General features: G+C 39.3%; 1 protein-coding gene across 2 annotated transcripts in view; it reads right to left on the minus strand.

The window, feature by feature from the left end:
• Positions 1–22,786, minus strand: part of CALCR (calcitonin receptor) — a 159,975-nt gene that overhangs the window by 67,994 nt on the left and 69,195 nt on the right. The window contains exon 1 of one of the 2 annotated variants that reach the window (XM_017817628.1): positions 1,604–1,624. The exons of the other annotated variant lie outside the window; for it this stretch is intronic. The gene's annotated coding sequence lies outside the window, so the exon portion shown is untranslated. Of the gene's footprint in view, positions 1–1,603; positions 1,625–22,786 lie in introns of those variants that run through there. 2 annotated transcript variants of the gene reach the window in all.

Genomic DNA, 22,786 nt, shown 5'->3' on the forward strand with positions numbered 1-22,786 from the left:
CCAGCCTTACGCGTGCTCATGTTTTATCTAAGTGGAGGTTGGTACGCTTTTAATTTAGTCTCCTCTGTGGACCTCTGGTGGTGAGTACAGATGATGTGGGGTACAGATCCATGTTACTCTGTCACCAGCAGCAACTCTGGGTTAAGCTATGCATCTTTGCCAGCTGAGGCTACCTCGTTTATCCTGATTCAGGTGCTTCTAACATACACATAGGGCTGCAGACCTGGATATGTGCAGAATCTGGATATTTTAAACATGACCTACAAAACCCAGGTCCAGTTTGCTGATAAGTGGAATAGCAGCTCAAAAGGTATATTTTATGGGACTAGAGAAAGAGAGAGGTTGGGTAACCTCTAGCTAGATGAAGCAGGTGTGGCAGGAAAAGAGAGAGAAACTGGGAACAACACCGTGGGATTACACACTCCCTAATGCAGCCAGTTTGGCTGGGCTCCATATAGACACCACAGCAGTGGCCCTCAGGCCGTTGAAAATTACTGCTTCAGCACAAAGTACTGGAGAAGCGGAGCATGGACACGACACCACAGGCTTGAAGGGAACTGGATTGGCAGCTTTTGTGCTTTTCTATCTTTTTCCTAAATCAACACCCACCTGGCCTTTCTGGGAAAAATATCCAGGGGCCACCAGATATAATCATATTGCTTCACAGTTGTAGGAGGTTCAAGCAAGCAAAGACTTTTGCATTAACACATTATTTTAAGTCACAGTTTTTGTTAAAACACGTCATGCCTTCTGATATCCCACAGGCCACTAGTGGTGCTTGGGCTGAACAACAAACAACATGCGGCTGAGATCACCTGTCACAGTAACACAGTGGGCACTCACACATCTTCATTTTTCAGACAGCTGAAAAGCTAGGAGTAAGGTGTTTTTTACCTGGATAAACAATCCTGTGAGCACTCTACACATCTGAAACCCAAAAATTTAATGGGAAAAAGGCACACCAACTTGGATGCTTAGTCTACTTGACATATAGTGAACAACACAATCACTTGTGTAACATTTTTCTCAGCAACAGCTTTTCTCATCTTTAAATGATTTGGAAGGTCACTCATTTTCAGAGGGCAAAGGAAATATTGTCCTCATCTAACCCAGAAATCTGTAATCTCAAAATGTAATAAAGGTGTGGCACTTCCAGTTCAACATAACACAAGCGATCCAATAGGATTGTTGCAGTCGTGTCACGGAGATTACATAAACCACAAAGTGATAGAAAAGAGGGTTCAGAGGTTTTGCCTCTAATAAGAAGCAGCCTTATTACTGTTTGAATCTTGCCAGAACTATTCTTGTGCCAGTGGTAATGTGACATGTAAATGACATAGAAATAATATGCAATTATGCTGTCAGCCACAAACTTGCGTTTGATCATCAGTGGTAGACAACTCAATTGAAGCAAAAATTGGACAGCTAAATCAGAGAGCAAAACGCCTGGAATTGTCTGCATATTCTCCAGGCTATTCACTGCAGCGCGTATTGGTTCAAACTGCCAAAAAAATTAATGAAGAGCATATAAACAATGGCTCTTGGTCAGCTGTGCAGTGAGCAGATGTACAAGCATGAATACAGTGTTCATGGAGTTACTCACTGTACTGCAAAGTGCTCTGGAGTGTGGTGTAAAGCCAGTCTGGTGGGTGCCTCTATTCTTGCTAGCCTCATCACCTCTGCTGCATCTATAGGGATTTGGTATAAAGTAGGCAAAAGAAGGACTTTGCCTTACAAACTGTCAACAGCTTTAAAATACAAAATACTTTCCACAAATGGCAGAGATTTTGGCACAATATTGCAACCTAGAAAGCATAAACAAAACCAGTATCAATTAAAGGTGCCTGTGATACGTCTGCTTTTCCTGCACTTTGTGATGGCAGTGCTTGCAGCACTATGTTGGGTTACAGCTGTAGATACAGCTAAATCTTATCCTCACGGGATTTTGTGAACATTTGTTATTATGTACTGAAAGAGCTATTTAAACTGCTTCTTTCTCCTGTCTTTCCAACTAAAATAAAAAGCCATCTGTAGAGTATTTAACACATTATTTTCCCCTCTGTTAACTGTGATGATTGTGCCATATGATACTACATATGAGTAAATGAGTAAGAATTATTTCCCAAGCTAAATCTTATATAGTCTTGTTATTTCTAGTCTTTCTTCTTCTAGCCAACTCTAACCACAGGAATGGCTGACATGCCAGACAAAATCCAGCACCTTTTTTTCTTTCTCTTTCACAGGAGTCTTTTCCAGGGACAACAATTTCAGTAATTGCTGAATGACAATATTTTAACAATCAAACTATAAAGTCACTGACAAAGAAGTGGCTTTTCTCTACTTTTGCCATAAGACTGGCCCATAACACTACAGCACACTTGGGTTAGCATCGCTACTGGATCACGGATGATGATCTCATTGGCACTGGAAGGTACACGCAGATGCAAAGTGTTGGTCAATGGGCAGGGCAGAAACAAGAGGGAGGAAAAAAGACTCACACAAAAGGGAACCCGAAGAGACGGACCCTGTCAGCTTTGGGACAGAGGAACAGACCAGCATCTCCATGGCTCTGTCCCCATCTCCAGCAATCCAGGTTCAGGTGTGACATGACGTGCAAATTGCAATGTGCAAAGCAGTACACTCCACAGACCATATTTTGGGGTCTTTTGTGCTAGAACTATCACTTTTTAACACCAACTGACACTAATGCCCATAGGCAGCTGGCTTGCAGCTGAAGGAAGGCTAGAGCAGCCTCATGGAGATCGTAGCTGCACTGGAGCTGTGCCATCAGGAACACAGGGAGAAATCAGAAATGAGTCTGGTCCTTGGTGCCTACTGACACCATGATTCAACCACACAAGAGCTTCCATGACAATACTCATGGAAAGCATTTTCTCCATACCTTCTTCTGGCTGCTTGGTACCACCTGATTTGTGCTACCTCCACATCCACAGTACAGGGCCACACTATGAAGAAGTCAGGAAATTAGTTTTCAGCTACACAGTCTTTAAATAGAATACATATTTTACCATTAAAGAAGGAGAAACAATATGTCAAGCTGTTTTAAGCATAGGTGTTTTCAAGATGTTTCAAGGTATGCATGAGATTTTCCTGAGATGATGCTTATTACAATAAACAACAGGAATTACTGATAATGTACTGATAGTTCTTGGGATCACTGGAGCTTATATAAGAATGATTATTATGGGGATTTCATACAGTTTACAATGACCCCAAAATTTGTTTCATTTGGTGATGTTCCCAAGCAGGTCTTTTAGGTGCTTTGCTGATTTTCCTGTTCCTATACTATTTAGCCTTTTTTTGTAAGTCCAACAATGTCCTCCCTCCACGTTAAGATAATATAGCACGCTTTACGCATTTCAATTTTATAATATCCATATATAGGGATTAATCATGAGCACATTGCTAAAGCCCAGTACTTTTCCATGATTGTATTAATTCTTCACCCTCTGTTGCTTATAATAGTTACATACAACATCCCTGTCTGTTATTTAAACTAGAAAATTGTCCTTTCTTTCTTTGCAAATGTAGCATACCTCATTATGTGCTAAGGTATTTCTCCTGCTTCAGCTATTATAGTAATACCATTGACACTTTGGGATTAGTCCTGAAGCTTATTTGAAGATGAACACAGCATCCTACTTAGTAATGGCATCTCTTTTGTCTCTGTCCAGATCTCTACAGATGTAGTATTATGCTGACCAGGGCTTCAATTACAATTACCACTGGGTTACCCAGAAGGTGGGACAACCCTCCCTGCACAGCCATTTGGACAAGGCCAACCAGGGGAGTCAAATTTAGTCAAAAAGGAAGATGTAAGGGGGAAGATTTAAATGAGGGCAGTAGAGCAACATCTCCCTTCCAAGTTCTTTTTGGAGGAAGAACTGGAAAAAACTTCTTTAATTATTCTGCTCTGATAAATCTGCAGTGCCATCTTTCACAATAGTGCTGACATATCTTTGGAAGAACAAATGGTTTTTAAAATGGTGTTTGAAATGAGACTTTGAAGAGTTATTGTTAAGTACTGAAGTGTCATGTAAAAATCTCTTTCCCATTGTGTGGATCACACTCGGACACTTTGAAACTTCACTTGTGACCTCTTCATTCAGCTGCAAGTTCCTTAGAGGGTTTTCTTTCCACCTCATGCAGCTTTCTCAGAGTGAATAGCTGGGTACCCACCTCCAACCCCAAGGTGTCTGTGCCACCTTACCTAGATAAGGCTTGCAGACCCTCCTGGGAGGTGCCTTGCCAGTCAGCGCAGAAAGGCACCAACCTGCTCTGCCTGCATTGACACCGGACTGGGAAACACAGGGCAGACACATCTAAGCAAGACACAAGCAAGCTAGCAGATCTTGCTGCTGAGCATTTAAGGTATCTGGATCTAAGGAGGAGGTTGCGAGTCTGTTTGCATAGCCAAATGCACAGATAGTTTTGGGGAAAGTATTAAAATTGGCCCCTCACTCCCAGTGGGACATTTTACCTCGGGTTCCTAATTTTTAGGCTACTGCTGTGGACCAGGAATGAGCTGTACACTACACTTCCAAGGTCCTGTGCAGACCAGCACTGTAGTTGTAGTCCTGTTGGGCAGAGGAAATGCCATGAGTGTAATTCCCACACGTGAGAAGGGAATAGAGTCAGACCCGCCTATTTCCTTAGCATTTTCTTTAGCCGTTAACCTGCAATGGTCTTCAGGTGGTTTTAACTGGCACCAGGATCTTCGGGCATTTCCAATGGAAATAGTGAACTCTGCTCAATTCTTTCTAATATACCAGAAAACTGGTGACCATCAGTCCCAGGCAGAGACATGGACCTCCCTACAGCCTCCAGTCAAGCATCCAGGAACACAAGTCAGAAGATATATCTATGTCTTCTACTCCTGTACTTCCTATGGTTCACCTTTATAAAATTCCTTGACATTTTGTCTAAACTTCCTGAACTTTTCATATGGAAATCTCCTGAGAAATACAAATTTCAAATTCTCAATTTCAAGCGTCAGGCACCTAAAGGCATTGCTACATTAAAATTGCAGGCATTTAGGACATTTGCTGCTTATCTCACTCCTTTTAGCAGTCTTGTACAGCCAAACACTAAGTCGTGTGATGACTACTCAGTTCTTATTCAAACAGATCACCATTAATTTCCATTAGCTTGCCTGGTGGAGACGGTGAACTGTGTCTTGTAGAGCTGAGTGTTTGCTATGTTAACAAACTGAAACTATCAGCCATGGCAAATAGGTAATTTCAGAGTTACACAGACCAAATGACCAAATAAATCTACTTTATTGATTCATTTGGATTACATGGGAGCTGCAATGCTTGATACTTCATTTTTCCATTTAAAACCAGTCAACAAGAAGGGGCTGTTATACCTTAGGTTTCCCTTTAACCAAATCCTTTCCAATAAACTGAACAAAATAGAAAGAAAATAGCTACAAACTTGCGTCTATTTTTAAGCTAGTCATAAAGCTTTGAAAGCCCCCATGCTGCATATCTGAGCAGCCAATGTGATGATACACACTACAAGGAAAACTGAAGACGGTGGGTTTAGACTGGCTAATAAAACAGAGACAAGTGTACTTTGAAAGAACAAAAAAAGCCAAGAAATATGCTTTGAATGAGAATTATTTACCTGGGACTCTAAAGCCAAATAATTCAGAAGATTTTCAGAAAAGGCTGAACTTATTATGAAATAAAAGATAGTAAAGCATTACAGGATTTAGAGGAGCTGCCAGTGGCACCTGGCTGGGGGGCCCTTGGGAGGTTTCCATTACCTAAGGAGGGGAGCTGAGGTAGCTGGCTGAGCATTGTCAGAAATCCCATTTGTATTCCACATAGGTATGGATGGATATAGTACTTCTGCATCCTCTAATGTCTGTTCATCAGGGGTGATTTCTACCACATATTAGTAGCCAAAAAAACCTCTACTTTTTCAGTACTTAGGAAGCAATCCCTAATTCCCCTCTTGGCTGTTGGTCAAGGGGTTTCATTGTGTTTAAAAGCAAGTAAAAGCAAAGAAAATTTCAGGAAGGGACTAGTAAAGTATTTTAGAGGATTTGTTGGTAGACAATGTTTGAAATACTTACACAAACTGGATCATGTAATTTCTTTCAAAAATTTTAGGTTTTATCTTTCTCAGTCTTTGTCACCTAGGAAGGTGTAAACCATGAAGTATTTTAGCCCAAAGTGTTAATGGGAATATGTGAAGTGTCACATTCCAAGCAGTTCTGGAGATTGGCATCTACAGGACTCTGTACCTTGTTGCACTTCTCTGAATTTGGTAAAATCATTGTGTTTTAGCCAGAAGTAGTGGCTGAGGGACAAGGTTTTATGCCTCTGCACCACAGGCTCTTGCAATACAAACAGTGGTGAAAGGACAGAGGCTTAGAATTACTTAGTTTGGAGGAGATAGTAACAACAGCACATCTGCCCAATATAGACCAGTTTAAGCTGTTATGGAATTAGAATTAAAAGAAAATTGACCTTGGTGCATTTGCAGTGAAAGAAGCAACAAGGTATGCAATTACACTTTTACTTGAGCCATAACACAAAACAGAGTGGATCACACTGTGACTCTGGAAAGTGAGTTCATCATTTTCTATCACTATTCAAGGGATACACTCTTAAAATAATCTCATTGTAACAAAACAATGAAGAAACATTGAATTGAAGAAACATAAAAATTAAGTCAGGCTCTCAGCACCCATCAAAGTATCACAGAGTGGTCTGGATTGAAAGGGACCTTTAAAGATCATCTACTTCCAACCACCCTGCCATGGGCAGGGACACCTTCCACTAGACCAGATTGCTCAGGGCCCATCCATCCTGGTCTTGAACACTCCTAGGGATGGGGCATCCAAAACTCCTGGGCAATTTGTTCCAGGGCTTCACCTCCCTCATAGTAAAGAAATTCTTTCTAATATTCAATCCAAATCTACTCTCTTTCAGTTTAAAACCATTGTTCTTTGTCCTGTAACTACAGGCCCCAGTAAAAAAATTTGTCCCCATCTTTCTTGTAAGTCCCTGTTAAATACTGAAAGGCCACCATAAGGTCTCCTTGGAGCCTTCTCTTCTCCAGGCTGAACACCCCCAGCTCTCTCAGTCTGTCTTCATAGGAGACAATTCCAGCCCTCTGATCATCTTCACAGCCCTCCTCTGGACCCACGCCATCAGGTTCACATTCTTCTCATGTTTGAGACCCCAGAGCTCGATGCAGCACTCCAGGGGGGATCTAACCAGAGTGCAGTTAGAGGGGTAGAATCATCTCCCTCCATCTACTTGCCACACTGCTTTTGATGCAGCCCAGGATATGGTTGTCACATCATATTGTTCGTACTTGACACTGAAGGCTTTATTTTCTTTAGTTTTTACAGTTGGATTTGAAATACTAATGTTAAATACAAACCATACACTTCTGAAGCAACACTCAGGAATTTACTAGTTCTGCTTTCAGTAAGGGATAACAAGATAAAAAAAAAAAGTTTAAAAAAACTTTCTAAATGCCAGTAAATGGTACCATGTTAAAGTCAAATATTTTCAAGCTACAGAACAAAGAAGCAGAAAGCTGTGTAACAAAGAAGAGAAGTAAAATCTATATCAGAGCATTCCTGCTATTACGAGTGCTTGAATAATGGGACTAAATGAAGCAGCTTTGGCCACTGGTCCACTACTTGATAGATGAAAGCAACCACACTGCAGGCATGCCTAGTTCATTACTGAACATTCCTAAAAGCAGAACACTTCCTTGCCAGTTTGCTACACTGTGAATCTGTGGTTTAGCATGTCACACAGTAGCACTGTATAATTTTCGCCTTTCAGGCCCAGCTGTGAAAGGTCTTTTCCAAAGTGCTTGCAATTTTTGGGGGACTTTGCAGCAGTGCTTGTAGAAAGAGCAAATATGCAATTATCTAATCTTGGAGACACTGCAGCTTGAACATAACCAGAAGCTTGGGATGAATACTACCCTGCTGCAGAACAAAGATTTCAAAGGAGTTGCATACATTTATGTGAGAGTAAAATCTTTTGCATAGCCTGCAAAATTAAAGCAGATCTTTGGAATAAGTCTCTCTCTCTCTCTCTCTAATTTTTTTTTTTTTTTCAGAGAAAAGGTTTTCACAGTCCTCATCACCTGCAAAATGACCTTTGTGGCTAAGATTAATAACATGAGTATAATTTACAATGAGAATTGTGAAGGGTAGAACCAAATAAACATTGCTAAAGAAAGAAACATACTGCACAATTTCAGTCAAAACTCTGAGTTAAGGAAAAAGCCATATCCATGGTTGCCTTATAACTTTAACTGGACCAGTATCCTGACTGTAGTGTACATAGTTTTTATGTAGGTTTTATGTACAGTAGGTACAGTACAGGTCTGTCTATGTATTTAAAAATACATAAAAATACATTAAAATACATAAAAATACAGAGACTCTAACAAGTCCTTGAGTTTACTGGAACAAGAATATGATGACAAAGCAAATCTGGATGGACTTTGGAAGCACACATGAAGAGTTAGGGAGAAGCAAGAAAAACTGCAGGATACAAGTTGAGTGTAAGGGTATTCCTTTTTCCAATTACCAAATTCTTTCTGTATCACATTGGAAGAATCTTCATATAAGTGGATGAATGTAACCTCAATATGACATTCTCCCCTCTTGGATCAATAATTGTTTTGATCAGTACTTCCTTGACTCCATAAATTAAGGTTTTTGTTAAAATGTTTTTCTTTCAGCTGCAGCACATACTGGAGAGAAAAATAGTTATTTAATATTTTTTTGTGTCCAATTCTCTCTCCATTTGCCATTCAGTTCTTTCCCAGGCAAACTCCCACTGGTCTTTTTTTCCCCTAACCATACATTCCTATAAATTATTTGAAGCAAGGCAATATTTTATGGGGTGGGAAAAACCCCAAGAAAAATATTATACTTTCTTATTATGTCAATGCTTTTATATAAGTCATATAAAGTGTGAAAAATCCTGTGAGTAGATTGTTTTAAATAAAATGCACATGACATATATTTAAAGCATTTTCTTCCCACTTGGCAGCAGAACAGCCCATGGTACAGCTGGATGTAGGTTTCAATTTTGCCCCAACAAAAATGAGCCAGTATGGAAATAATGCATTTTTCTTGAGTCTAGTTCTAATTTTATAGCAGCTCTGCTAATAATGAATAGAAATTTTGATTTGAAGTCAGAGTATGTCAATGTTGATCTCTAAGGGCTGTATGTAACGGGGTATTTTAAATACCGTAATAGGAGACAAATTTTGGGACATGCAAACCCTCTTGTGACAGTCTCCGAAGAAACCTTTGTGTGCCTGAGGTCTTGGCTAACTTTTAGAGATACACCAACTGGTATACTTGAGAGAATTATTTACCTGCTGGTAAATCTTGTTTTACCTATGCTCTTAAATCATTGTATCTACCACAACACTGATATTTTTGTATCACATCTGTACTGCAAAAAATAGAAAAGTGACCCAAAGCTGTCACTGCATTTTAAACTATTTTTACAACTGATCTAAAGATTAATAAAGGTAAAATAATGTAATGACTGATGCAGATACAAGGAAAGATGGGTAAATCAGTAAAAATAAAATTATCTGCATCAGATATTACAGATTAATTGAATATCACAGCTGTAGTGCTTGAATACTGTGTTGTCCCTGACAGGAATTATGGCACCATTATTATAAAGGGTTAGATTGAATGTAACAGTCTAAATTTCCAGTTTCAATTAGCGCAAAATCTACACATTTCTCACTATGGCATTATATATTCATTTCAGAAGTTCAACAGGGCAATTACATATGGTAAATTACTATGAACTGACATTTAATCAAGAGGTAGCTATTAGCCCCTAAAAATTCTGTGGAAGACTTTCAGACTAACATACATGAAAAGAGGCAGGTAAGGCTCACGTGGACACACATGCTGAGGTTAAAATAAAGGGTAAAATGGGTCTTTGACTAGACCTGAAGAGAGAAGGTTAGTTTTTTCTTCATGGTTCCTCTTTTCATCTGTAAATTAGAGCAGATTAGCAAGAAACACAGATGAGGGAATGGGAATCACCTGAACAGTGAGACAAGCCATTACTGGTGTAACTCACTCATTTACTCTCAGAAAATTTTATAAAAAGCCTTGGTTCTTTGTCCCAGACATTCTTCCAGGCTTGCAGTCTGGAGTCTAGGGTTCATCTGGGTGTCCCAGAGGGATAACTGAGTCCAGACAAGGCACAATTTATTTGCAAGAAAGCAAGACCAGGAGATGGCTAAATTAGATGGTGGCTAAAACATGTGAATGTGCCTTGTGAACTGAAAGGTCCATCACTACTTGCTACCCACATTAGCGTTGACCTTTCAGGGACATCAGCTGCCAGCCATGCAAATGGCAGCTCTGGTGACCTCTTCCTCTGCTCATAAATATTAATAAGCAGAAGATCGACTTGTGGGGTTCAGAGTCTCAGCAATACCTTGCACAGATCCCAAATACATGTTGCTATGAATGGCCAACCACCTATCACAGAAGTTTTATTGGAACCCCACTATTCAGGTCTATGAAAAAAAGCTTTATTTTCTGGCAGATCAGTAGTGGATGTAATGTTTCCAAAAAACCTCAAAAATGGTGAAGCAAGAAGAACCCAGTACAAAGGAGAAACAAGCCTTTTCATCACAACCTTGCCAGCCAGGAAGAGCAGAGCATAATCTTTGGATCTGTAGGTCTTTGCATCTTTCTGCTAAGATGAGCTATCATTAATATGTTCTTGAGGAGTTAGTGAAGCTCTGCTTGTATTAAGCTGCATTTATTGAAGATCTCTTCCTATCCTGCAATCTTAGTCAGACACAAAATGTGTAGCCTAATTTTGTGCTGGACAGGGCACCCACGGAGACCAGGGTCTGCTCCAAAGCATCTTATTAGCCAGGACCAGTGAGATGGGCTGTGGGTAAAGTACTGTGTGGTCTGGCTCTCACGTGCTCCACTGTTAGGACTGAAATCCTCTGGGGCCATTGCAATTCTCAAACAAGTCAAAGCCCAATTATTATCACTTATAACATAATGTACTTCTTAAGGATGTCAAAACTAACTCTGAAAGCTCCCTTATGCCACGGTTTGCTTTTGGTAAAATCTTGATACGCACTGGCTAAAGTCTGTCTTTAGCAGTTTTACTTCCTGGGTCTGCTGAAATGAATTTCTGGCTCCATTACCCAAAGAATTCAGAACCAACCCCAAAATGATAGCTAAGTCACTGAGGACAAGCCTCCAAGTTTTGAGTCAGCTGAAAATATAAAGTCAATTTTCCTTTCTGAGCACATCCCAGACCCATGCATGTACCAGGGGCCTGTTCTTCAGTTTAGCCTATAGAGTAGAACTTGTGTGCTTATGTAACATCTAGGCTTAGGGTTGCCCCAAATCTTCCTACCAAATCCAGCTGCAGGGACAAAGGATAATCTGGACCATAAATCATAAAGTTAAACAAGAAAACAAATGCATCCAGTATAGCAGCCTATTTGTAAGGTTTTTCAAAATAAAATCCTGGAAGTAGTCTGTATTTCTGAGCAAGATTTTTCCTGTTACACCACGGGTTGCCAACTGGCAATGAATTAAAAGACTCTCTATGCTAATAACTTGAAATATCCACCCATGATCTAAAACTTCATGTGGAAAAATAATACATGGTCTGTTCCACAAATTACATTGCCAGAAAAAGGGCCTTCATATAGAAAGTACTTTATATAGCAGATAGAAGACAAAAGGGAAGCATATTTGGATGAGCACTGAGATTCAGAAAAGACTTCTAATGGCTTTGGAAAGAAGTCAGTAGTCTTTTCAACTGCAGCTAGAGCTGACCTTGCTTGACGTCCTGACTGTCTCACTGAATCCAAATGTGTGTGTGTGTGTGCCTATGTGTATGTGTACGGGCTTCTGCAGAGCTATGTAAAATCTCAAGATGTACGGAATGTAACATAGCCTAGCTCTTATGAGATCTGTAGAGATCATGTCTTGAGGCTTTTTGCCCTTCTGGTGTTGATTTTGACCTTCTGGCAACGGAAGGAGTTTAGGCTTTTATTTTCTTATAAGCAACTTGGGGCTTTTGCCTAAAGCTTGCCAAGTATTCATCCTGATGAAGCACTTGACCTTTCTATGAAGTATGTTCTTCGGGCACCACCAAATTAAAAAGCATCTAAAGAATACTTTTTCTTGAACAATCGAAATATTTCTAATTATGTCTGCATCTTGAGTCTTCTACACCATACTCAGACAGCCACCTTCACCAAGGTAGTGAGAGGCCCAACTCCGTTTTTTTAAAGTATGGTTTTGTGTATCATATAGCTCACACATTGTACATAGACAAGCAAAAACACAATGTAAAAGCCATATATTTTGTTTGTGGACTGCAAACAGCATCTGCATATTTCTTCTTTTTTAAGATAAAAATTTCCTTAATATTTTAATTATTGAGTTCTTTTATTAATTCAGTTGTTATTTGCACATGCAAAACAATACCACTTGTAGTCTCATTTATTGATCCCATTTGAGCAGGTGTTTTACATAGCTACAAGGAAAAGAAAAAGCAATACTTTAATAGAGGAAGACATCACTGCAAAACAACAAATGAGCTCAGGAGCAGGATTTGCATTGGAAAATAAAGTTGTATGCTTGTGAAGCTCTGTAGCCTGAATCTTGAATGGATAGTCTCATTTGGAATGGAAGGAATAGAGGGTTCTATAAAAGCAACCTTTTTGTAGAATGAGTCTTGCCAAATAAGCTGATATTCCACCTGTGATCTTTACTCTTCCTTTGTAAGAGTACAGTTCACAGCAAAGACACAAGTAGCAGAACTTGCTTTTCCATGGCATTATGTCCTAAAACTTCTTCTTCCAGACCTCGTAGTCATAATTCCCTTCCCTACATTTAGCATGTTCCCACTATCCTTTATTTCCTTTCCCCCCTGCAATTTTTCCAAAAGATACTATTCCCACCTTTAAATTTAGTGCAGTCCTAGAAGGATAGCACAGATTTCCACAGCACAGGAAAATGGAAAATCTGGTACAACATTAATTTAGTTTAATTTCAGTGAATATTGTGCTAATTACTTTACATGATTCTGTAAAACACATGTGGAATTAAACTCAAAACTTGGCTCTATTATGTCTGCAAAATCCCCAGCCCTTTGCTATAGAATTAGGCTAAGTTTATGGAGCTCTGGTTATACATTTCTGCTCCAGGGATCACACCATGCCAAAATCATTCAACTTTACTCTCCATCTTAAAGAATGGAGTTGGTAATCCAGATTCAGTTGCAATCAATCAGGAATCCCACAATCCCTTTGAAAATAGTTAAAAAAGAAACAGAAAAAAAAAAAGGCAAACCAAACCCTCAGCCAAAAACAAACACTCAAATGAACAACTCCCCAAACCCTACTTTGTAAAGTGAGTTCTGGAAGAACCACTGTAAAAGGGATTAAATGCATTCACATTGCACAGTTCAAACAGCTGCTAAGCAAAGTATGACTAAGTCCATTCATCCTTCTAGGGCAGTCTAGTTTAGGCACAGCTTCAGAAATGCCCCCCTCAGCAGTCTGCATGTGGACACCCAGTGCATGGCCATCATCTATATGCAATTACACACTGCCAAACAGATAGAGGATCTGCTGGACATGGGAACAGTACATATTCCTGAATACCTTTACGTATTTTTTAATTTACTGCAAATGGTATAGGATAACAAACTTTCACTTTTGGTAGTTTGTGGCAGTCCAGAATTCCTGAAACTCCACTTTTACTCCAATGTTATCAAAATATGAGGAGTGTTCAATGACAGTGGGCAAATTTATGCATTTTGCTGTGTTGAAGTGTTTTAATTACGACAACCACTACTTCACTGATCTCCTGTAACCATGGTGGTAGTAGGGGAGAGTATGTGAAAAATCTTGCTGCTCCTATGATGCAACAACAGTTCCTCTTTATCTTTTTTAGTAAACTCTTGCCCAGTCATTCATCTATATTGAGTAATTCTACTAGATTAGCTTGCTTATTTGACATTTGAGTTAGAATAATGAATGAATTAATTTCCTGATTTGCATATATGGTTTTGTACCATTTTCTTCTTGTGTGATCTGATCTATGTCCAGTAAAACCATCCTTTGGTACAACACTTCAATGTCACTCTAGCTAATGGTAAGATCATGAATACTGCTCTTTTCTTGGTATCACTTTTCTCAGTGGAATCCAGATACTGACTCAGAAGTTTTAACACCTATAGCTAGATCATTAAATTGGTCTTTGATTGTTAGCAGCTCAAACCTGGCTTTACTTTCAAGAATTCTGCCAGGAAAAGTAGGACATAAGTGGAAAAAAATAATCCGTGTGTGAAATGAACCACAATTACCTTTGACATTAAAGGCTGAATAAAAGACAATACACTTCTTCCATTGATATATTTTATTGTAATAGCACAGATTTTGGGGGGTTGGTATTTGGTAAAAATTACAAGAAAAAGGACAAATTGTCCACGGTGACCCTTGCCCCTTACTTTCAAACTCAGCTAATGCCAATTATAAAAAACAAGTGCCTATGACATATTTAGGTTATGTCATTAGCTTCCATTCAGGACAACAAGCATAATATCATTGCTTAAGAAGAGGCCATCACAGCGAAAAGATTTGCCGAAGCCTTTTCATTTATTTCATGCCACAGCAAAATAAAAGTCTCACTGAGTACTAGAAAATCTCTACTTAAGGTATTTGAGATTGTTTCCCACCAGTAGAGCTTCCAGGTAGTAAGAAATTGTTCTCAGTTGTGCTGTGCTCAGGTCTTGTGTGCAGGAAACACTCTCCCTTTGTTTCATTGGATTTTACCTGAGCAAAGTTACTTTCCCTCCCAGCTACACTCCCTCCTTGACCACAAAATAGAGTAGAAATACTGCTGAAAATGCCTGAAGGAAATTTTTGCAATACCAAAAAGGAAAGTTTATACTCATACTCTGTGCTTTGAACACAACTCAATAGAGACCTGCCATCTCTTTGACATGCACTACACTCAGTCTCTGTTAGGCACAGCATCTAAGTGCAAATCTAGCTTTAATAACCATTTTTATATGCTATTTAACTGCTTTGCTGAAATGAGGCTCTGGTGTCCAACAGTTAAAGTTATGATCTGGTGGGACATAATGCATGGTCTGCAACCCAGAATTACTGTGTCCTACAGCTCTTGGTTATACACCAGAAAACGTTCTGGGTGGAACATGAAAAAATGTCACATTTCTGTCATATACCAGAGAACAGAATGAGGTTCTTTTCTGCCAGGTTCTGAGCAACCAAACAAGGTGCTCAAGAGATAGGTGGTCTTACACAATCAGGATTTAAACGTATCTTTTGTTAATCAATGATGTATTTTGCCTCCCTGCTGAAGAGATGCTAATTGATTTACTTCCCTGTAATTGAAGAAGGAGAGGAAGAATGACAAGATGAAATTTTGCTCATTATTCTCTACTAGTAGCTACATAACAACATGACTATCAGGTTTTACTGGATTTTCAAGTCAATGAGTATGTACAGAACATGCAACTGTCAAAGAACAAAATTATTAATACAACATATAATTGCACGTATAAATAGGACACTGCAGTGGCTCTAATTTACAATCTGTCTTCAGGCAATATTTCTTCAGACATCAGTGAACCACATCTGCCTCATATGCCGATACAAATCAGAATTGTCTACTAAATGCAATGAAAATTTTCTATAGTTCCTTCAGTAGAAACGAGCGGTGAAATTTTAGCCCTCTAGGGAACTGCAGGGTATGTCCCCTTGGGACTTTTCATGAAATCAAATAAAAAGCATAGTTCACTTCATCTAGAACAAGACCTGTAAGCATCACATCAAATAAAAAGATCCTCAAATTGAGGTAAAGACAGAATTTCCTGTGTTTCACTTTATGTTCACTGTCTCACTAGATACCACTGAGAAAAACCTGGCTCCATCTTCTTCATTCTGTCCATCAGGTATTTTTCCCCCCCTCTAGGAACATCTGAGAGGGTGAGATTGAACTATACATCTGTGCAGACACCTCTATCACTTCTGTACTGTACATTGACTGACAGTGCATTCTGGCCAACAAACTGCAAAAGTCAGAAGATTTCAAAGATACAGGAGTATCCAAGAGATGCTTTTGCTTAATCAGAAAGGGTTGGGTTAAGATGAAAACACTGACTTCCACAGGGAGATTCAGATGCATAGGTCACAGAAGATGACCTATCTGTCGACAGGACGACAGATGCTTGGAGCTCTTTACACCAGGTCTCAGCCACTACCAGGGCTTCTGGTAACAGATACTGAACCACCTTCTTAATCTGATGACTCAGCCAAAAAGTTGCAACACAGCTTGGTATCCTGACACTGCCAATGTTCCTGTGTTCAAGGGGAATATACAGCATTAATCTGGCTTACAATACTCATATTTCAGGAGATGCAGGCATAGTACACAGGCCTGCTGTATCCTATGTTAGTTTTCTGAAGCGACTGATCCCTAGTTCACATAATGAGTGCTATCCCTTCAGATCTGTACATCCATAGACCTTCTGGAGGCAGAGAGGAGATCACCAGCAGAAGACCATCTACACCCCGAACAGTTTGGCAGAAGGTGCTGTGGCTTCTGATGTCTCTTACCTGACATCAGTGGAAGTGTATGTCACATGCTGCTCTCTCCTATTACTGGATGGGACACTTCCCTGCTGAAATTCTTTGCCCACAAAGGGCAGTGGTCACCTGAGTACCAGGGTGCTAGAGCTTCAATACTATTCTGCAGGACATTTAACTAAAGCCACTCTGTGCATATGAAATAAATCCTCCATGTTTTGTCTTGGCATAGAAAGCGAGGTGCTACATTCAGTGGTCCTGCCTGTTCAAAAGAGTTCCTAGTGAAAAACCCGAGCACATTAGGACAGTGCCAAAGCTCTAGACTCTGACCCTATGCAATCATATTTCAATCCCTGAGTAGCAAGGAAAATATTAGTCCTTAATCATGTACCATAACAAAATAAGCTGCTTGAGTTCATTAAAAAATAAACTCGTTTTGCATGGCCTTTTTCATTTTACATCATTTAGGCCATCATTTAAGCTACAAATACCATACATATCAAGTAAATCTTGACTAATACCTCCTACCTGAACTACTAGAGAATATTTGTTTCTATGTGACAAAACGTTGCTGATTAAACAAGAGACATGAAGCAAAGCTTAGATGAAAACAGAGATTCTGCTTGGAAGATTAGGACTTTTTCACATCTCTTTTGGAACAGAGGAATGACACTATTTTCTCTAAAGAACAGAGGGAGATATATGCTTAGACTAATGGCTTAACGTCACCTAAAGGGTCTGTATCTTTCTACAAGGTACACCTTATTTTAATTTCTCTCTATAGCTATCAATCAGAAAGCCTTCAAATTGCTCTGCTCTGGTGACAGTTAAGGAATTACGAGCAGATACATAAAATAGCCTAAAAACCCGGTTGCCTTTTAAGGGACCTTAGAAATTTTTTATGAACTTCTGTTTGGATGTGTTGAAAATCGATGATGTATATTTAGTGCTGTAATTTTAACTCTCACTGCATTTGCATTTCAGCTTTTATTTTCAAAGGAAAGACAATGAAATGATGGCATTATTTTGGAGCTGTGCTAGGTGCTGAATAATCAGCAATGCAGAGCTCCTTCTTAGCAAAACTTGGCATGCTCCCTCTTTATTTAACACTGAGCCCCTTTTCCAACAGCTGCAGTGAAAGTTCCTAGGAAAAAAATGATTATTTGGTACGACTCATTTTTTGGAAGACTAGCACTGTGATTTTTCAGGCAGCAAGTCTGTATCTTTCTGTTTGCACAGGACTTAACCCTTGCAAAATAACTGAAACAGTGAGTACTGGGTACAATAGGGTCTCCCTGGGAGTTCTTGTGCCAGGATAGAGGTTAGTGTTCAAGCAGAAGTTTATAGCTAAATAAATATCTCATATGACATTTTAACTGTAGAAATAACAGTTTTCGGCAAGACTGTTTGGCAACCTCATTTTTCATGTCAGATTTTTCAAGCTGATCTCAGTTCAGAACTTTGAGCATTGGACGGCAGCATTCATAATATAGGTGAAATTTCTGAAGGCTGAATAAAGACTGTGAGACGTAAAATATCTGAAATAAGGAAAATTTGGGGGGAGAAACTGTTGTTCTATTTATTTCCATATGAATCAATGTACACAATTAAATTGATTTTTAACTGAAAATATTTTTAAGTAGCTTAATTTCTGAGTACTGCTTCCAAGCTTAATTCCAGGTCTCAGTCATTAATAATATTAATATACTGCTGATTAAGTAGAAATAAACATCTGATCCATAAATGTAAATTAAATGTAACAACAGTCTAGTTACTAACAACTCTGAAGTTGCACGAAGCATTTCTTCTGATTTAACTTTGGCCTTACTTTGGTGCTGTTCAAACAAAGTCAACATTTGGTATTGATTTCAACGAAAAGAAGTTTGGAGTAGACAGAGAAAAAGAATGCTGCTGCAAGGAGAAGGGCAGGCTCCCGCAGAGAGCAAAGCTGACAAAAAGACAAACCTCTTCACTCATCACGGATTTCTAACTCAAACATCCTCCCTGATAATTGCACTTCTGAGCTGGGGCACATAACACTGTCCACACAAACAACCATGCCTTGCTCGAATCAAATTTAATAATGAGCACTGAGAATAAGCTCACTGCCCTGTTTAAGTACAAGTGTTATAAAATTTAACAAAACCTCTGTACAGACTTTTTACCACTGCACTGATAGAAGTTTGCTTACCCGCTTTGAACTCCTTTGAACTCCACAGGCTACATAAGCTGAAGTTCCAACAAAGCCCAACAGAGGCTCCAAAGCTAGAAGAGATTTTAAATCTCCCAGTTGGTAAAATCATGGGATGTCTCTGGGGAAGCAAGTTCTGGGTATATCTGAATACTTATATTGGGCTGCTTCTTGAAATTTTTTTTCAGAAGCCAAACTGGTATTCGGAGCTCACCAAAGTTTGCTGTCAGATAGGGAAATAAACTTTTTTATTCTGCAGAGATAGAATGAAAAATCCTGTGGATTGTAACACTGTAAAACCAGAAAGAACAGTTATGATTTCTAATGCAAGCAGAGAACATATGACATTTCTTTTTCTTTCCTGGATACAAATTTCAGACTTTTTTCACTTTACGATATATGACTTGAACAGGACATTGCACCTTACTTGATGATAAGTCAGTAAAAAATAATGGAAAAACTTCCCCCATCAGCCTTGAGATTGAAAAAAAGTTCTAAAATGGAAATGAGGTAGTGTGAAAATTAATGCAGTTCTCTACTGATAAATTTCTGTCAGATAATAATGTCAAACACACTCTATCAGTACTGGTAGTTAAAGTAAATTCTCCTGATCTTATATAACTGCTTTCTAAATTTATATGTACAGACTGTAATGTCTGCCTTCAGGCTTATTTTTTAAGGGAAACTATACAAAATTTTTGCATTTGATCAAAAACCAAAGCAAAAGATTATTTTCATACTTAATGCAATCCTAACAACAACTGCACTTTTAGAAAACAGCCAGGCAACAATACAGTTATACATCAGGCAGATATAAGTCAGACAGAGATATACTTCTTGGTTATATACAGCAGCCTGCCTAGAGATTCTAGTTACTAAAATAATTTGAGGAATTAAATAATTGGAATTCACGTAATTATAACACTACTTAGGGACTTCCAGAGAAAGCATTTGATTTGAGATGCATAAAAATACGTCAGACAGCTTGTGCAATTATTATAAAAATTGCACTCTTGCAGAAAATATGTAGGACTCAAGTCCATGATTTGTTCTTTGAAGTTACGAATGCTTACAGGAGAGTGCCTTTTTCACTGTGGTGCCAGGTATTTTACAACAAAGAATTACCATTCCCTCTTTCCTCACAGACCAAGCCATGCATACTTTTCTTTTACAGGTCTTTAGAACAGGCTACTCCCGTAGTGTGCCATACTGGTATCACAAACAGGTACCCCCAAGGAGAGTAAACTGTATGGACAGAAATCACAATGGCATCTGCAAACTTCCTTTTCAATCCATGTTTTCTGTAGTGTTTTCCCACCTTTCTTGTTGTCTGTACATGCCATGTAAAATTGGTACATCCTACCATCCTTATGCAGCAGTTAGAAGTCAGAGAAATAAAGCATATGAAGAGGGGACCAGAGCCTAGATGCCTGTATAATTTTCTGTACACAGGACAGAGCTATGTGAGGTAACTTTACTCCTTCTCAAGCATAGCAAATGTCCTTGATTAGCACTGCCATAATTACCACTGAAACATTTAATTCCCATTTATTTTATATCAGAATGAGGGGAAACAGTTAAGGTCTACAGTGTCTCTGGAATCTTCAGATTTAGAATTAATGTCAAGACAAGTGTAACCCTCTTTTTAAGTGTGCACAGAACTGAAGCAAGGTAATACTTTGGCAGCCTAAGACCCGAACTGCAGCTTTCTGTACTCTGTGGAGAGGAGTTAACAGATTTTTCATATAAAAACAAGAACAGTATCTTCATTATCGGAGCCACAATGAAAGAAGAGAGGAAATTGCAGAATTGTAACTGAGAATGCAAACCATCTTTTGCCATCATATTCCATAAGCCTTTAAGTTTTCACAATTCTCTCTACACAAGGAAAGCAATAGGGTATTTCAGGATAGGAGTGATATTGAGGTATGCTGCTAGCTAGAAGTTTTGACTGAGGAAGAAACGATAAGGGGAAAGGTGGCATTTTTTTGTACATTTAAAAAGACACATGTTCAGAAATGGAGGATAGGATACAGAGTTGTGAATTTTGACAACAAACCTAAAACTAAGACCAAAGTATGTTGAAATTATCATTAAATAATTAGTTTTTAATTAACTAGACCTCTGTTACAAATAGCTTTGCTACATTTTATGCAATCTAAGGAATCCCTGCAAAATCTGTTTTATATTCCAACATACTCTTTAGAAGTAGTGAATCTCCTGGTCTCATTTGACTGAATCTTCTCACACTATGTAAACTCTTATTTTTGTTTCCTAAGACTGGAAAAGGCACAAGAAAAGACTGTGAAAAGAGATATGGGGCTAATCTGAGAGGATAGGATCCAGTTTACATTCTGCATACAGAAGTTGTGGTAAAAGTTGCAGGGCAAGGCATGGGCATTAGCAAGACTCCTGCCTGTGAAGGAGCAAGACTCAGGATGGGAGCAGTTTCAAGAGTGGAAAAAGTCACACAGCAATTGAAAAGACTTTATTATACGGACTTTGCAGTTTTTATGTGTTTACAAATATATACATTGTATGTTTCCCCGAGATTTGTGATGCCCGGGCTTGCCCGGACATGCCTCATGGTGCTTGCTTCCCTGCTTCCCCCTTCCCCCTCTGCGACAGGCTGAAGAAGCTGCAGAGAGGAGACAGCTACCATTCGCCTTTTCCTTCCCCGGTTACCCCTCTTCGCCTGAGTCCCTATCCCTATTTGTTTCCCTGGTTGTCTGTCTCATGCTCTATCCCATTTTCTGGTGCATTCCATGCCACAGTTTATAAAACCCTTGTGCACCCCCATTAAACTTGGCATTGCATCACAACCTCAAAGCTCCTCGGACCCTTCTGTGCTGTGCTGCGGCCTTCTCCCCTCCCCCCTCGGACCACGGCACCTGCCCTTTTAGACACAATATGAACAAAATCAGCACGCACTTTTCTGTATACCTCTGGTCCACACTTCACTGTTTTCCTGGAGAATGGAAACCATTGCTTCCTCTGAAATGACTACCGCTCATAAAAGGTGCAGACTAGTGGAAACACGGATCTGAGCTAGGGCACCAAAGTATGAACTACTAACTTTGACTACAAATTGTTTTGTCTCCTTTGTGCAGACTATATAAGAATAACTCAATTTTTAATGTGTACTCATTCCTACTACTGGCAAGAGACATCATAGTCCAGATCATCTATACTGCTTTACACATGGAAGAAAATTGGGTGCACATTATGAGGGCCCTCAAGGACAAGATGACAGTCCAGTTCTTTTGGGGACCAACTGACTATCTTCTCCTTTTCCCCATCTAGAAAATTTGCCTCCTGATCTGGTTTCTTCTTGCACCACGTGATGGAGAAGACAAGAGGCAGCATCTAGGACTTTGCATCTGTGTACTGTATAAATTCATGCCTCTCTGGAAGCAGCTGATCAGTGCTTCTTCCCATATCAAGTATTCCCAGAAAAGAGCTGTATAATGAGAATAATGGTGTGCTGTCCATGCCATGGAAATGGATGTAAACAGTGAGGCCACCTTGGAAGGCTGGCCACCATGTGGAGTGCCACCACTGCAGCTGGGATGGAGAGCCTCGCACACACAGGGGACTCAGAACAAGAACAAGAGGATTTCCTTCTGGCAGCAGATCAAAGACAGCTGAAGAGAGTTCTGCAAAACATTCATTTCTTATTAACTTGTTAAACGAATTTAGGTTCTTTTTTGCTTGTATTAATTCATCTGTCAGAGCCTTCAATATCAGACTGTTTATAAATGTAGTTATACAGTTACGAATTGGATAACTATATTTTCTGTACCTCCAGTCTAAAGTGAATCACTAACACAGAAATCTTGCTTCAGTGGGTTTATGAAGCACTTATGTGCTTTATTCAATTCCTGCCAGTATATCTGTCCAATCAAATTGCACTCTTCAGAAGCCACACAGTTCAATGTCAAA

The sequence above is a fragment of the Lepidothrix coronata genome, unplaced genomic scaffold (assembly GCF_001604755.1).
Source record: "Lepidothrix coronata isolate B3197 unplaced genomic scaffold, Lepidothrix_coronata-1.0 Scaffold62, whole genome shotgun sequence".
Taxonomy (NCBI): domain Eukaryota; kingdom Metazoa; phylum Chordata; class Aves; order Passeriformes; family Pipridae; genus Lepidothrix; species Lepidothrix coronata.